Genomic DNA, 17,586 nt, shown 5'->3' with positions numbered 1-17,586 from the left:
CGGTGCTTTTGCCAGCTTGAGTCTTTTCAGTTTTCTAGCGAGAGGCTGAGTGCTTCCATCCTCATGTGAAGCTGAACCACTAGCCATGAACATAGGCCAGGGCCTCAGCCGTTCCTTGCCACTCCGTGTGGTAAATGGCATATTGGCAAGTTTACGCTTCTCCTCCGACAATTTTATTTTAGGTTTTGGAGTCCTTTTTTTACTGATATTTGGTGTTTTGGATTTGACATGCTCTGTACTATGACATTGGGCATCGGCCTTGGCAGACGACGTTGCTGGCATTTCATCGTCTCGGCCATGACTAGTGGCAGCAGCTTCAGCACGAGGTGGAAGTGGATCTTGATCTTTCCCTAATTTTGGAACCTCAACATTTTTGTTCTCCATATTTTAATAGGCACAACTAAAAGGCACCTCAGGTAAACAATGGAGATGGATGGATACTAGTATACTTATGGATGGACTGCCGAGTGCCGACACAGAGGTAGCTACAGCCGTGGACTACCGTACTGTACTGTGTCTGCTGCTAATATAGACTGGATGATAATGAGATGTAGTATGTATGTATAAAGAAGAAAGAAAAAAAAAACCACGGGTAGGTGGTATACAATTATGGATGGACTGCCGAGTGCCGACACAGAGGTAGCTACAGCCGTGAACTACCATACTGTGTCTGCTGCTAATATAGACTGGTTGATAATGAGATGTAGTATGTATAAAGAAGAAAGAAAAAAAACCACGGGTAGGTGGTATACAATTATGGATGGACTGCCGAGTGCCGACACAGAGGTAGCTACAGCCGTGGACTACCGTACTGTACTGTGTCTGCTGCTAATATAGACTGGATGATAATGAGATGTAGTATGTATAAAGAAGAAAGAAAAAAAAACCACGGGTAGGTGGTATACAATTATGGATGTACTGCCGAGTGCCGACACAGAGGTAGCTACAGCCGTGGACTACCGTACTGTACTGTGTCTGCTGCTAATATAGACTGGATGATAATGAGATGTAGTATGTATAAAGAAGAAAGAAAAAAAAAACCACGGGTAGGTGGTATACAATTATGGATGGACTGCCGAGTGCCGACACAGAGGTAGCTACAGCCGTGGACTACCGTACTGTACTGTGTCTGCTGCTAATATAGACTGGTTGATAATGAGATGTAGTATGTATAAAAAAGAAAGAAAAAAAAACCCACGGGTAGGTGGTATACAATTATGGATGGACTGCCGAGTGCCGAGTGCCGACACAGAGGTAGCTACAGCCGTGGACTACCGTACTGTACTGTGTCTGCTGCTAATATAGACTGGATGATAATGAGATGTAGTATGTATAAAGAAGAAAGAAAAAAAAAACCACGGGTAGGTGGTATACAATTATGGATGGACTGCCGAGTGCCGACACAGAGGTAGCTACAGCCGTGAACTACCGTACTGTACTGTGTCTGCTGCTAATATAGACTGGATGATAATGAGATGTAGTATGTATGTATAAAGAAGAAAGAAAAAAAAACCACGGGTAGGTGGTATACAATTATGGATGGACTGCCGAATGCCGACACAGAGGTAGCTACAGCCGTGAACTACCGTACTGTGTCTGCTGCTAATATAGACTGGTTGATAATGAGATGTAGTATGTATAAAGAAGAAAGAAAAAAAAAACACGGGTAGGTGGTATACAATTATGGATGGACTGCCGAGTGCCGACACAGAGGTAGCTACAGCCGTGGACTACCGTACTGTACTGTGTCTGCTGCTAATATAGACTGGATGATAATGAGATGTAGTATGTATAAAGAAGAAAGAAAAAAAAAACCACGGGTAGGTGGTATACAATTATGGACGGACTGCCGAGTGCCGACACAGAGGTAGCTACAGCCGTGAACTACCGTACTGTGTCTGCTGCTAGTAGACTGGATGATAAATAATGATATAAAAAATATATATATATCACTACTGCAGCCGGACAGGTATATATTATATAATGACGGACCTGCTGGAGTGGACACTGTCTGTCAGCAGAATGAGTTTTTTAATTTTTATAGAATAAAAAAACACCACACAAGTCACACGACGAGTGTACTTTTTCAGGCAGACATTCAATCACAATATACTATACTGGTGGTCAGTGTGGTCAGGTCACTGGTCACAGTGGTCAGTGGTCAGTCACACTGGCAGTGGCACTCTGGCAGCAAAAGTGTGCACTGTTTAATATGTACTCCTGGCTCCTGCTATAACCTATAACTGCTCCCCAGTCTCCCCCACAATTAAGCTGTGTGAGCACAGTCAGATATTATACATAGATGATGCAGCACACTGGGCTGAGCACAGATATGGTATGTGAGTGTGACTGAGTCACTGTGTATCGTTTTTTTCAGGCAGAGAACAAGAACAGAACGGATTATTAAATAATAATAAATTATAAAACTGCACTGGTGGTCAGGTCACTGGTCATCAGTCACTAGTATAACTCCTCCTAAGCTCCAGTAAGTAAATGAAGTGTCTCACTCTCACTCTCCTATCTATTTTAATTTCTAAACGGAGAGGACGCCAGCCACGTCCTCTCCCTATCAATCTCAATGCACGTGTGAAAATGGCCGCGACGCGCGGCTCCTTATATAGAATCCGAGTCTCGCGATAGAATCCGAGCCTCGCGAGAATCCGACAGCGTGATGATGACGTTCGGGCGCGCTCGGGTTAACCGAGCAAGGCGGGAAGATCCGAGTCGCTCGGACCCGTGTAAAAAAACATGAAGTTCGGGCGGGTTCGGATTCAGAGAAACCGAACCCGCTCATCTCTACACACACACAAACACAGTATATATATATATCGGTCATTATAGCATCCTGCTGTAGGTCCCAAACATAGCCCCAACTATGAGCCATGCAGCCTGATTCAGAGTTGCACATAAAGTGACTGCTATTCCAGCCGCTTTCTGTGCTTGTAATAAATGCAGATGCTCATCTCTACATAATCCGCAATTCCATCTACATGCCTACAACTTGCCAACTGAACACTTACCCTGATCAGTTTGTGGCCCAGTTACACCCACTCAGCTGCAAGTGGTATACAACTGTCTGAGATCCATATGACTGTGAATCGCCATAAATGCTCTAGGATAAGTATTTTATGTTAAATGCTCTACGATAAGTATGCAGGCAATCAGGGCCGGACTGGGACTAAAAATAGGCCCTGGCACTTTTGAAGCACACAGGCCCACCTCGGTGTCAGCATCTGACTCCTCCCCTTACTATTCCCGACTCCTCCTACTTCTTAGTCTATGATCTTACAAATATAATTAATATTATAACAACATACACGTGTACATCATTCTCTATTAAAATACACACAACCAGTAGTTGAAGTGGAAATGTTGAAGTGAGGGTATGGAAAAGTAAAGGTTGTAAATAAGCCTCCAGGCGTGGCCACTCAAAAGGGGGCATGTCCTTCAGTGTAGTTTACCACACCATATACCCCTTATACACATTATGCACCACAATAGTAGGACCCCTTATACTATCTAGTACTGGTGACCTTTTCACATTATACCACACAGTATGAGCCCGAAATTCACATTATACCACATGGTATGAGCCGAAATTCACATTATAGCACACGGAATGAGCTGAAATTCACATTATAGCACACGGTATGAGCCGAAATTCACATTATAGCACACGGAATGAGCCAAAATTCACAATATAGCACACAGAGTGAGCCGAAATTCACATTACAGCACACAGAATGAGCTGAAATTCACATTATACCACACAGAATGAGCCGCCATTCACACTATAGCGCACAAAATGAGCCAAAATTCACATTATAGCACACAGAATGAGCCAAAATTCGCATTATAGCACACACAATGAGCCAAAATTTACATTATAGCACACAGAATGAGCCAAAATTTACATTATGCCACATGGAGTGAGACAAAATTCAGGGACAGTGACAGCAGGGACATAGGGACAGGGAAAGTGACAGAGGGACAGGGAAAGAGACAGCAGGGACATAGGGACAGGGAGAGTGACAGAGGGACAGGGTAAGTGACAGCAGGGATATAGGGACAGGGAGAGTGACAGAGGGACAGGGAAAGTGGCAGCAGGAACATAGGGGCAGGGAGAGTGACAGAGAGGGACAGCAAGGGCATACAGTAGGGACTTAAAGAGAGAGAAAGGCAGCAGGGTAAGATGACCTATTTAGCAGCGGCGGTGCTGAGGATGCTGTGGTCTGCGGTGTCGTGGATGAAGAGGCTGTGGTCAGTGCAGGGCAGAGGAGGCTGTGGGTCTAGAAGATGGTGCGGAGGAGGCAGCTGTGAGAGCTGGCGGAGGTGCAGAGAAGGACTGAGGGCACAAGTCTATCCAGTTTAGTTCCTCACTGTATGCCCATCTAGAGCAAGGCAATCTATATTTTAAAGCCAGAGAACCTCACCCATACCGATGTTGGCAGAGGAGGCTGAGGGCAGCGCCGTTGCAGGAGAGGAGGAGGCAGAGGGCGGCAGCAGTGCAACGGAGGAGGAGGCGGCTGTGGTCATGGCCTTTGGTGCGGCACTACAGTGCGGCTCCTATGACCGCGGCGCTATTATTTCAAATCTGCCACGGACCGGCAGCCAATCAGGAGCAGCCACGTGGACAAGAGAGAGAGGTGAGGACAAGACAGAGAGGTGAGGACTAGAGAGAGAGAGAGAGAGAGAGAGAGAGAGAGAGAGAGAGAGAGAGGTGAGGACAAGAGAGAGAGAGAGGTGAGGACGAGAGAGAGAGAGAGGTGAGGACAAGAGAGAGAGGTGAGGACAAGAGAGAGAGAGAGGTGAGGACAAGAGAGAGAGAGAAGTGAGGACAAGAGAGAGAGAGAGAGAGAGAGAGAGAGGTGAGGACAAGAGAGAGGCGGGGACAAGAGCGAGGTGAGGACAAGAGTGAGTAAGAAACAAGATTGAGAGAGAGGGGTGGGGATGAGAGAGAGCAATAGGTGTGGGGAGAGAGAGAGAGAAAGGTTAGGACCAGAGAGAGAGAGAGAGAGAGAGAGAGAGAGAGAGAGGGGGGGGTGAGGGCAAGAAAGGTGGGGACGAGAGAAAGAGAGAGAGTTGAAGACAAGCGAGAGAGAGAGGTAAGGACAAAGAGAGGTAAGGACAAGAGAGAGAGGTGAGGACGAGAGAGAGAGAGAGAGAGATAGTGGTGGGGACAAGAGAGAGAGAGATGAGGACAAGAGAGGGAGATGTGAGGACAAGAGAAGGAGAGGTGAGGACAGAGATAAAGAGAGGGGTGAGGACGAGAGAGAAAGAGAGAGAGATAGATGGGGTGAGGACAAGAGAGAGGGAAAGAGGTGAGGATGAGAGAGAGAGAGAGAGAGAAAGAGAGAGAGAAGTAAGGGGAGAGAGAGAGAGAGAGAGGTGAGGACAGAGAGAGAGAGAGAGAGAGAGAGAGAGGTGGGGACAAGAGAGACAGAGAGAGAGAGAGAGAGGAGGGGACAAGAGAGAGAGAGAAGTGAGGACAAGAGAGAGAGAGAGAGAGGTGGGGACAAGAGATAGAGAGAGGTGGGGACAAGAGAGAGAGGTGGGGACAACAAGAGAGAGGGGTGATTATAACGAGAGAAAGAGAGAGAGAGAGGTGGGGACAACAAAAGAGAGGGGGCGAGAGAAATAGGTGGGGATGAGAGAGAGAGAGAGGTGGGGACGAGAGAGGGCTAGAAGTGTGGGCAGAGAGTGAGAGGTGAAGACAAGAGAGAGGTGGCGATGAGAGAAAGTGAGGTGAGGATGAGAGAGAGTCGGGAACGAGAGAGAGAGAGAGAGGTGGGGACAAGAGAGAGAGAGGTGGGGACAAGAGAGAGAGAGAGGCGAGGACAAGTGAAAGAGAGAGGTGAGGACAAGTGAAAGAGAGAGAGAGAGAGGTGAGGACAAGAGAGAGAGATGGGGGGTGAGGACAAGAGAGAGGGAAGAGGTGAGGACGAGAGGGAAAGAGAGGTGAGGATGAGAGAGAGAGAGCGGTAAGGATGAGAGAGTTGAGGACAGAGAGAGAGAGGTGAGGACAGAGAGAGAGGTGAGTAGAGAGAGAGAGAGGTGAGGATGAGAGAGAGAGAGGTCAGGATCTGAGAGAGAGAGGTGGGGACAAGAAAAAGTGAGGTGAGGACAAGGGAGAGAGACGTCATGAGAGGTGAAGACAAGAGAGAGAGGTGCAGACAAGAGAGAGGGGTCAGGACCTGAGAGAGAGAGAGAGAGAGAGGTGGGGACAAGAAAAAGTGAGGTGAGGACAAGGGAGAGACGTCACGAGAGAGAGGTGAAGACAAGAGAGAGAGGTGTGGACGAGAGAGAGAGAGAGAGAGAAAGAGAGAGGGGTGCAGACAAGAGAGAGGGGTCAGAACCTGAGAGAGAGAAGTGAGGGTGAGAGAGAGGTGAGGGCAAGAGAGAAAGGTGAGGACGAGAGAGAGAGAGAGACACAGTGGTGAGGATAAGATAGACAGCCAAGGCATGTATACACCTGCACTCACCTGATGGGCAGCACTCTCCCTGCAATGCTGATGCTGCAGCTGGTCCTGTGCTGTGGTGCTGCTTGGGCTGGGATCCAGGACTGCGTGGGTAATGGGTCTCCTCACCAGGGGCTCAGTCAGGCAGGCTGAAGGCCGGGCTGCTTGTGGGCGGCCGCGTGTAGTGCCATTACCCAACACCATGCTGCTGCTCCTAGGACTTTTCTTCCCCGCGGCCACTCCCAGAATGCTGTGCGCTATGATGAGAGATAGAGGGATGAGGACAAGAAAGAGAGGGGGTGAGGACAAAAGAGAGAGGTGAGAGAGAGAGGGGGGGGGGTAAGAATGAGAGAGATAGAAAGATGAGGACAAAAAGAGAGAGGGGGTGAGGACACAGAGAGAGGACAGAGAGAGAGAGAGAGAGAGAGAGAGAGAGAGAGAGAGAGAGAGAGAATGGGGTGGTAGAGAGAAATAGAAAGCAGAGAGGATAGAGAGAGAGTGAGAGTCAACCAGAGCATCATGATACACCCGCACTCACCCTAGCCAGGGGGACAGCACTCTCCCTGCAGTGCTGATGCTGCAGCTGTCTGTCTGCTGTACTGCTGCTGTGGCCGGGATCCAGGGACAGGGGCTCAGGCAGGCAGACTGGGTGCTTGTTAGCAGGTGGGAGGCCGCGTGCCACCATGCTGGGGCTGCTGCTGCTCCTTGTTCTTGCTCCTCGCACGTTTACTACCCTCCCACTACCGCGCCCGCCCCCCAGAATGGTGTGCGGACGAGCGCGATGACGTCGCGCTCACACTGGCATTCTGGGAAGGTGGGAGGGAAGAGGAGAGCAGCCGCACTTTTCTCCAGAGCGCAGCGGCCGGACATAGGCGCCGGTCGCTGAGAGTGTTGAAAGGGGGCGGAGATACTCGGGCAAGCAAGCAGACAGTCAGACCGGCCCATCTGGCCATCGGCCCTTCTGGCATTTGCCAGAAGTGCCAGATGGCCAGTCCGGCCCTGCAGGCAATGACACTTTAATTTAATAAATGTCACGAGAGCCATTCACAAGGAGGATTTACCAGCAAATCTGAATCAGTCCCAGAATATGGAAATACTGCATAAACGGTAAACCACAAACCAGATCAAAACATTAATACAATTCTGAAAACAGGGTTGAGACGTGATCTTTGTATGTCTCCAATGCATGTGGCAAATAAGGAAAAATGGGTACTGTAGTATTTTTCTTAAGTAGGGAAATGCAATAACATTTAACACAGAAAAGTTCTCCCCTAACATTCATAGCATGTAGTCTGATTATCGATAAACAAAAGTTGAAGAATCAGAAGGTAGGCCTGTGATGACGACACGCTTACGGTGGTCATTCCAAGTTGTTCGCTCGCAAGCTGCTTTTAGCAGCTTTGCACACGCTAAGCCGCCGCCTACTGGGAGTGAATCTTAGCTTCTCAAAATTGCGAACGAAAGATTCGCAATATTGCGAAAAGACTTCTCTGTGCAGTTTCTGAGTAGCTCAAGACTTACTCTGCCAGTGCGATCAGTTCAGTGCTTGTCGTTCCTGGTTTGACGTCACAAACACACCCAGCGTTCGCCCAGACACTCCTCCGTTTCTCCAGCCACTCCCGCGTTTTTCCCAGAAACGATAGCGTTTTTTCGCACACACCCATAAAACGGCCAGTTTCCGCCCTGAAACACCCACTTCCTGTCAATCACATTACGATCACCAGAACGAAGAAAAAACCTCGTAATGCCGTGAGTAAAACTCCTAACTGCATAGCAAATTTACTTGGCGCAGTCGCACTGCGGACATTGCGCATGCGCAGTAGCGACTAATCGCTCCGTTGCGATAAAAACATAACGAGCGAACAACTCGGAATGACCCCCTACATGTTCCTATTGCCAATACAAATGCTGATTATAGAAAGGTGATTGCTTTTTGGAGCACCCTTTTAGTATTATCAAAAAGATAAGTGATCATACATTAAAACATTACTTTTACAAATCTTCTTAAAATATAAGGGTTTTAAGACTGTTGTTTAAGGATAATGACACAGGGGGTATCCAATTACAGGTAAAGAAACATCGGGCATGAAAAATTTACTTTTCTACAATTTTTTCCAATGTTTCACCCGTATATTTTTACAAGCTATCCATTTTGGTCGCCTGCAAAAAAATACTTTATCTCCCGAAAACACACAGGTCCAGTGAAACGTGTGTTTTCGTTAGAAATAGCTCAGTTTGCGGATGAAAATGGGTCTGTTTCCGGGGATTTGGTGAAACAAAATCCCTGATGTAGTCAGTACAGTAAACAGTCTCCTGTATGATACAAAAGTTCTTAGCTCTGCATAACAAAGGTATTCAAAACACAAATATAAGTATGTTCTAACTGTGACAACTAAGGTACCTACTAGGGCGCTGACCTTAAACAAAAGTGAGCTATTTCCCTGACTACATATTAAAGTATTTAACGCTAAATTAATCTGCTTAAAAATATTCTATCCACTCTGTCCTGTTTTCCCATTAGAGAATTATTACTGTTCAATGTCACCACAAATACTGTACATTTTTTTGTGTAGGATATAGATAAACTCATAATACCAACCACATTTGTCTGAAAATGCAAATTAAATCAGGAGCAAAGTAAATTTTCCCTAATGTGAAATATATCATACATATTATATGCTGTAAAAGGGATATTTTACATGAAAGGTCATTATCCTTAAACAATAGTCTTAATTCACTTATATTTTAAGGAGATGGTATTGAAAGTTATGTTTTAATGAATCATCACATATCTTTTTGATAATACTAATAGTGCTCCGGAAAGGAATCAGCTTTCTATAATCAGCCTTAGGCTGGTTATACCCTGTATTGGATATTGTATTCGATTCCTGGGAGCAGGGCCGTTTCTAGCTAATTTGGCTCCCAGTGCGAGATTTAAAAATGTGCCCCCCCCCCCCCCATTCACATAAAAAAATGTGCCCCCCCCATAGATATAAAGAGTAAAAGCATGCAAGGGGGCGTGGCCTCGTTAAAATGGACGTGGTTTTGTTGAGATGGGCGTGGCCTCATCTGATCTCATCATCACGGCCACCACAGGATAAAAAATAAAAAAGTCCTCATTTTACACATTACAGCAGGCACGCGACCCCATTTTACAAGGCACGGCAGGCAAGTGTCCCCATTTTACACAGCACGGTAGGCAAGTGTCCCCATTTTACACATTGCGGCAGGAAAGTGTCCCCATTTTACACATTGCGGCAGGCACGTGCCCCCATTTTACACATTGCGGCAGGAAAGTGTCCCCATTTTACACATTGCGGCAGGCACGTGCCTCCATTTTACACATTGCGGCAGGAAAGTGTCCCCATTTTACACATTGCGGCAGGCACGTGCCTCCATTTTACACAGTACGGCAGGCAAGTGTCCCCATTTTACACATTGTGGCAGGCACGTGCCCCGATTTTACACAGTACGGCAGGCACGTGCCCCCATTTTACGCAGTACGGCAGGCAAGAGTCCCCATTTTACATAGAATGGTAGGCACGCATCCCCATTTTACACAGTACGCAGGCAGGTGTCCCCATTTTACACAGTACGCAGACAGGTGTCCCCATTTTACACAGTATGCAGACAGGTGTCCCCATTTTACACAGTACGCAGGCAGGTGTCCCCATTTTACACAGTACACAGGCAGGTGTCCCCATTTAACACATTATGGCAGGCAAGTGTCCCCATTTCACATATTATGGCAGGCAAGTGTCCCCTTTGTATACATGATGGCAGGTGGCAGAGGGGGGTAGAGAGAGAGAGAGAGGGAGAGGCTGACTTACAGTTGAAGCGGTTCTTCCCGCTCTTCGCCGCCTCTCCCTCCTCTTTGCGGCGCCGCCGGCTTGGCTCCCCCTCCTCTGTCCTCCCGAGTACCCAGCTCGGGATACGGAGTTTCGTGGAATGACGCGATTGCGTCGTGATGTCACGACGCACCGCGTCATTCCACGAAACTCCGCTCCCCGAGCTGGGTACTCGGGAGGACGGAGGAGGTGGGAATGGATTTTAAAGTGTCCAAGAAGTGCCGCGGCGGGCGCCCCGTGCGGTTGCACGGCTCGCCCGCCGCAAGAAACGGCACTGCCTGGGAGCACCTCCAGCAAGTTATATGCAGTAAATGAGAACAGTAGTTTTCAGTTATTAAGGGTAATATTGTTGGTTACAACAATACGATTTTCGATTCTCGGTCCTGTGCGGGATATGATACTTGGATTTTGGATGTTACTATTGCCATCCGCAGCATTGTAACCATGTCAGCTTTACAATTTTAAACATAGGGGTATATTCAATAAGAGTCGGAAACTGCCGTCTTGTCGGTAAGACGGCAGTTTCCTACTGATTTAGAAACAACAAAAAGAAATACAACTCTGCGCTGGACAACAAAAGGCAGCAATCAATACCTTCTGGTGTTATCAAAACCAGAAAAAACAAGTATACAATGCAAAAGATGATATTGTTTTGCGCCAATTTTTAACGGTAGATAGGAAATTTCAGTTATACAGTTCTTACTGTGAATAGTTAATTTGTCTTCTTAAGTGTATTGACTCATCGGATAGGGATGTTCACATGGAAAAAGAACACAAACAAAATGTCCCAATGTATAGTATTGTCTTGATGGTAACAGTCAAAAAGATAGAAGAATATGGGATATATTCAGATCCTCCACTCAGTGGTGATGGAAGGCATAATGGGATCACCCAAATAAGTGCGGTGGTCAGGGAAAATGATGCTCACTTCAAAGCTTACTTTCAAAAAGTCTGGTCCATGCATATAAAGGTATCTTTAAATGGGTCCTGGGATGGCGTCCTCTAATGGGTATTAATACAGCCCCTCCACAGGATATATATGGAAAACGGGAACAAGAAAGATGCTCCAATGTGTAGTACAGTAATGAACTTTTATTAAAAATGGAGAATACAGTAACCTTTAAACCGTGATGCTAGTAGGTAAGGGTCACCCACGAAGTGTGTCTCAATAATAAATGATGCTCACTTTAATGCTTACATAAAAGCGATGGATCCATATATATAAAGGTATCTTTCGATATTCTTTATCATCTATTCATCTGGCATGAAAACGTACATGTATGCTTACTTAAAATTAGGGTTGTCCACTCCTATAGCGGTTTCTTTCAGATCTCCTTCGCCATGTGTATGGAAGTAGGAAAAAAAACCGTTTGTATATAAAAACCGACTTTATTAAATAAAACAAAAAATTATAAAAATATAAAAGTTGCTTTTACACAGATACAGTCACCTGTTTCAGGGAAGGTGTAACAATGACAGCACAAAGTGGCAGATGAATAATCCAAAGGGCCCAAATTACCACTCCCACATGAGCTGAATCCCGCAGGTAACAGATCTGAGTAACATATGTAAACCACCAACGCGTTTCGACTATTTCTGTCTTCCTCAGGGTGTGCTAAGGGATCCCAGAGCAATCTATTTATGCTCTGTCTGATCCCGCCCCCTTGTTATAACAATATGGGGTAAATATTGCAGAAGATTATATACTCCAACTGAAAGGTGGATGTGGACATACTGCCAAATTCATACATATACTGAACAAACTAAATATACTGAAATGAATACTATGAATACACGTATAATATCTCTAAAAAATGGGTTACCATGGTAACCGCCACTAAACCTATAAACGGAGGCTCCCTTGATTGACACCAGAAAGACCTCAATCGTATGGTGTCGGCGTCACCTCCGGATATAGGAGAGCCAATAACAACGGCCTATAAGTAGTGGAGGGAACAGACAGCATGACCGTGCTTCCGTTCCCTCCCCGCTGGAGCGCACAGTGCGTTCCACTTCGATCCCGGAAGTGTCGTCACGTCCTGTTAGTTAGAAGAGCAGAACATGCGTTCCACCCAGAGACCGGAAGTGAATGTGATGACCATCCGTATTGATGCGTCTCACTAAAACATAATTTAGGAAGTGTGCGTTCTGGTTTAAAGGTTACTGTATTCTCCATTTTTAATAAAAGTTCATTACTGTACTACACATTGGAGCATCTTTCTTGTTCCCGTTTTCCATATATATCCTGTTGAGGGGCTGTATTAATACCCATTAGAGGACGCCATCCCAGGACCCATTTAAAGATACCTTTATATGCATGGACCAGACTTTTTGAAAGTAAGCTTTGAAGTGAGCATCATTTTCCCTGACCACCGCACTTATTTGGGTGATCCCATTATGCCTTCCATCACCACTGAGTGGAGGATCTGAATATATCACATATTCTTCTATCTTTTTGACTGTTACCATCAAGACAATACTATACATTGGGACATTTTGTTTGTGTTCTTTTTCCTACTGATTTAGGTTTCGACCGATGCAATAGGGGCAGAAGGGGTTCCGACCTATTCAATAGGGGCAGTTTTTTTCCAACATACGCATGCTACTGTCGGAAATGGGGCCAAATCCGACAGGTTTTGACCCCATTTCCGACAATCTCAATACGACTTTAAAAAAAAGTTGGATTGAGGTGAGGAGATGGGGGAGCGGTGTGGCGGACTACGGTGAGCGGTGCAGCGGGCTACAGGGAGTGGGGCTGGCAGTTACCTTATGACGGCTGTCCCCTGGCCAGGCACGTCTCTCCCTGCAGCGCGGCACTGGGCTACACGGCTGTGATGTGCGGCTCCATCAGCTCCCTGTGTTCTCACACACGGGGAGATGCTGACAGCAGCTGCACAGACACCGGCCAAATCCGACAGTCTGATTAGGCTCCAATCCGACAGTCGGATTTGGCCACTCTATTGAATAGTGGTTGTCGGATCCATTCCGATAAATGCATGTCTGAATGGATCCAACTCTAATTGAATATTCCCCATAATGGTAAAAGGTTACAATGCTGCACATTGCATTAAAAACAAGTTGGCATGCCGGGTTCGACAACATGCTGCCCCCCTTGGATTGTTGAACTTATAATGGTTGATCACACATACCCAACCCAAAATTCACATCTAAGTAAACACCTCCAGGCTGTTGGAAAGCTGGCATCAAGTGTTTCCTCTTTGTGCTTCTACTTTATGTTCAAGCAAACATTAAGCAGCAAGTGTGGCACCTTCACTTTATCTCCCTCGAGCGGTTTGCTGCTCAGTTATCCGCATCACTGCTCTGTTCAACACAGTAGAACAGCAAGCCGCCCGAGGCAAGCGTCGAGACTGGCTGATTGTGAACTGAGAGTCTCCGCTTGCCAATAGGAGAAACTGGTAATTACACTCCAGCATTTACTATATACAGTGCTATATTTATTCTGACTATTCAAATACACCACTCACTGTTCCTTATAGGGACACTAGATATAGTTCTACAGTGTGCACACTAGTTGTTCTAATTGTTGTCTGTCAATTTTATATTGTGAAGTACTTACTGGTCTGTTGTGATTTTAAATGCTTATGTGTTTGTTATATTAATGTATTTTGTTTTTTAATAAATTATTTAAAAAAAATTATAACAATTATGCATTATTAAGTGCCACTTGGTAAATGTATTTTGTCCTTGCATAAAAATGAGAAGAGGTTGGCAACCTCTTCACCAGGTGGCTGCTGATTTGTATACTGATATCTACATGCACCAACACAGCGCCAACAAACCCGATTTGTTCTCTTGTTACAGTTTAGAGTTTGGCTTACATTTTGGGTTATGTTTAGGGCTAGGCTAAAATATGCAACAAACTATGTCAACATTTTGGTATTGACATGGTAAATGTCGGCATTATGGACATGTCCACATTTTAACCATGTCATCATTTGTGAATGTCTACATATTGCTTGTCGACCTACAGTAATATGCATGTCAACATTCTGAATGTCAACCTTTTATACAACACCCTATCAAAGCTCCAAAGATTGTACCCACTTTTTACATAACGTATTTACAAATGCAGTGTCACTAGTAGTAGGTAGGTATTTTTTTAGGCTGTCGCTATAGGAGGGCCTTAGATTGATACCTTTAAGTAAAACAACATAAACACACTGTACTGATGAGCAGATTCAGATGTCTATGTTTCACACAATGGTGAAAAATGTATACAACACATGTAACTTTGACAGGGAAGGTGGGCCCCTTTCAGATCTGGGCCCCATAGCAGCTGTACTGCCTGCACCTATGGTAGCTACGTCCTTGTCTCCAATGCAATGGTTTGTCATATGATTGTTTACTAATGTTATGCCTCTATAATTACTTTCTTGTTTATCACTCAAACATAGATGAATATGATGGAACAGCTGACCAGTGGGTACTAGGGTTAAAATGTTCAAAAATTGTGCACGCTCTTGTGACACAAAACTGTCACGTTAAGTGCAACAAATATAGGCCCCCTTAGTGGAAGTAAAAAAAACATATTGTACCTGCTTTATAAAATAAATGGAAAAGCTGTGCTTCTTTAGAGGCGGTAGTCATAATATCGACATTTACAATATAGACGGGAGGGGAGGGTTAGGGATATGCTCACTGCGGGAAGTGTTGCTGGATCATGTCAACATTTGAATTGAAATGATGAATGTTAACAAAATATGCCACACTCCCTTCTTAGTATGATAATGAATAGCGTATGCCTCTTTATATGTTTGTCTTATTATTATTATTCTTAAGTAACACATTTAATAAATAAATAAATAAATAAATAATAATAATTGCCCCCAGAATGAAATAAATACCTGAAACATTTTCTGGTAGTTTAATATACTGCAGCACTGTAAATTTGACCATTTGGTTTTCTTAACAGCTGTTAAAAAATCGGGATGACGTTGTCTAATGTGTCTAATGTGCCATTTTTAAAAACAGCAGTCATTCATTGATTTGGCTTTCAGTAAATCTATCGAGTCTGAAAACCACCAAGAAAATCACTGAAAAGATGGCGATTTAGTGATACACTTAAAATATATTTCCCACTCAGAGGCTGAATCATGGGAAAATAAACATTACATTAAAGGTTTCGGGCAGGAAAAAAAAGCGGAAAACTGGGACATGTGAGAGCCCCAAGTCATGGCCATGTGTCATTTCATAGTTCTTCTCTGATATATCATCATTACACTATTCCTGCCCAAATAACATACTCTCTATTAAGAGTGTATGGGTCTTTGAATATACCTCTGCTACACCTTCACTACATCAAAATCCTCCTCTCCACATGGTCAAACATCTCCCCCCTCCCCCCCTAATATGTGCATTTTGCTTCAGAAATGTAATTGCTCTGGCAGAAATTTAAGCACCAATGTGTAAATAGGGGACAGTTACTCAGATGACCGATGTTCGCGCAGAATGATCCAGACCTAGTAGTGGACTACAGAAGGAGGCAGGAGGGGTTTATTTAAACAAGATGTATCATTAGCATGTTTTAGCATAGCTGCTGCATACAAAGAAGTATGACTCTATCTCTGAATCAGGTCCTCTTTGGGGACGTCCGTGAGCAAAAAACTTGGTAAAAGGCCTTTGCATAGAAAGCTGTTTTATGTTGCATACATACATAATTAATGCTTGAGATCCCTAAGTTAGACCATATTGTGAATACCAGCCACTATGTACAGGTTGAGTATCCCTTATCCAAAATGCCGGGACCAGAGGTATTTTGGATATGGGATTTTTCTGTATTTTGGAATAATTGCATACCATAATGAGATATCATGGTGATGGGACCCAAATCTAAGCACAGAATGCATTTATGTTTCATATACACCGTATACACACAGCCTGAAGGTGGTTTTAGCCAATATTTTTTATAACTTTGTGCATTAAACAAAGTGTGTGTACATTCACAGAGTTCATTTATGTTTCATATACACCTTATACACACAGCCTAAAGGTCATTTAATACAATATTTTTAATAACTTTGTGTATTAAACAAAGTTTGTGTACATTGAGCCATCAAAAAACAAAGGTTTCACTATCTCATTCTCACTCAAAAAAGTCAGTATTTCGGAATATTCCGTATTTCGGAATATTTGGATATGGGATACTCAACCTGTATTTTCTCTTAGCTTATCTGGCAGAAAGTTCAGTTGAATTTAATAATGCATGTTTAGTTTATTCCACTGCTCCCACCCTTCACCTATCAATTCCCACTCTGTCATTGATTCAAATCCTTAATTTTTCTGGCCATGAACTTGCCGCCTCCTCTCAGTTTGAACAAGGAGAGATTGATTGCTTCTTTTTTTGGTGGGGGTCCAAACCAACCAGTCATTTCAGCCACAGTCGTGTGGCAGACCCTGTCGCTGAAATGATGGGTTTATTAAAGTGTGCATGTCCTGTTTATACAACATAAGGGTGGGTGGGAGGGCCCAAGGACAATTCCATCTTGCACCTCTTTTTTTTTATTTATCTTTGCATCTTGTGATGTTTGGGGCCAATTTTTTAAGTGCCATCCTGTCTGACACTGCAGTGCCACTCCTAGATGGGCCAGGTGTTTGTGCCGGCCACTTGGGTCGCTTAGCTTAGTCATCCAACGACCTCTGTGAAAATTTTAGGACTAAGAATAATATTGTGAGGTGTGAGGTGTTCAGAATAGACTGGAAATGAGTGGAAATGATGGTTATTGAGGTTAATAATACTATAGGATCAAAATTACCCCCAAATTCTATGATTTAAGCTGTTTTTGAGAGGTTTTTGAAAAAAAACACCCGAATCCAAAACACACCCGAATCCGACAAAAAAATTTCAGGGAGGTTTTGCCAAAACGCGTCCGAATACAAAACACGGCTGCGGAACCGAATCCAAAACCAAAACACAAAACCCGAAAAATGTCCAGTGCACCTCTCTAAAATAATATATAGCATGAGCTGTCATGCTTCCAATCTCAAACAGAGAGACTGACATTGGTTGATATTAAGTACAGAAGTTCTGTTTTGTAATATAAAATAACTTTTTCGGGTAACGTATTGAATGACCTTTTTCTTTTTATTATAATTCTTTATTTTGTACGGTCAGAGAAAGTGGGAAAAAAATACAAACAGGAGAAACAGTTGGGCAACCAAAGCCCAATAATGACCATGTTATTTTTAAGAAAAAATATAAAAGAAAGAACATCAGTAAAGTATCAAATGGCTAAAGAGGGGGGGAAAAGGGAAGGGGGGGG

At 44.4% G+C, this 17,586-nt stretch overlaps 1 protein-coding gene and 1 long non-coding RNA gene across 2 annotated transcripts in view; one reads left to right on the top strand and one right to left on the bottom strand.

Annotated features, from left to right (window-relative positions):
* Positions 1 to 7,218, bottom strand: part of LOC134947649 (uncharacterized) — a 177,480-nt gene extending 170,262 nt beyond the window's left edge. Inside the window, exons 1-2 of the long non-coding RNA XR_010182680.1 lie at positions 6,997 to 7,218; positions 6,483 to 6,715 (exon numbers count right to left, since the gene is read on the bottom strand). This is a non-coding gene — a long non-coding RNA (uncharacterized LOC134947649). The remainder of the gene's footprint in view (positions 1 to 6,482; positions 6,716 to 6,996) is intronic.
* A 66-nt stretch (positions 7,219 to 7,284) lies between these two features.
* LOC134947648 (P2Y purinoceptor 4-like) overlaps positions 7,285 to 17,586 on the top strand; it is a 28,972-nt gene continuing 18,670 nt past the window's right edge. Inside the window, exon 1 of the mRNA XM_063935622.1 lies at positions 7,285 to 7,565. The gene's annotated coding sequence lies outside the window, so the exon portion shown is untranslated. The remainder of the gene's footprint in view (positions 7,566 to 17,586) is intronic.

Source organism: Pseudophryne corroboree, chromosome 8 (assembly GCF_028390025.1).
Source record: "Pseudophryne corroboree isolate aPseCor3 chromosome 8, aPseCor3.hap2, whole genome shotgun sequence".
NCBI lineage: Eukaryota > Metazoa > Chordata > Amphibia > Anura > Myobatrachidae > Pseudophryne > Pseudophryne corroboree.
The sequence above is the reverse complement of the archived record's forward strand: the minus strand, read 5'-3'. Positions and strand labels throughout refer to the sequence as shown.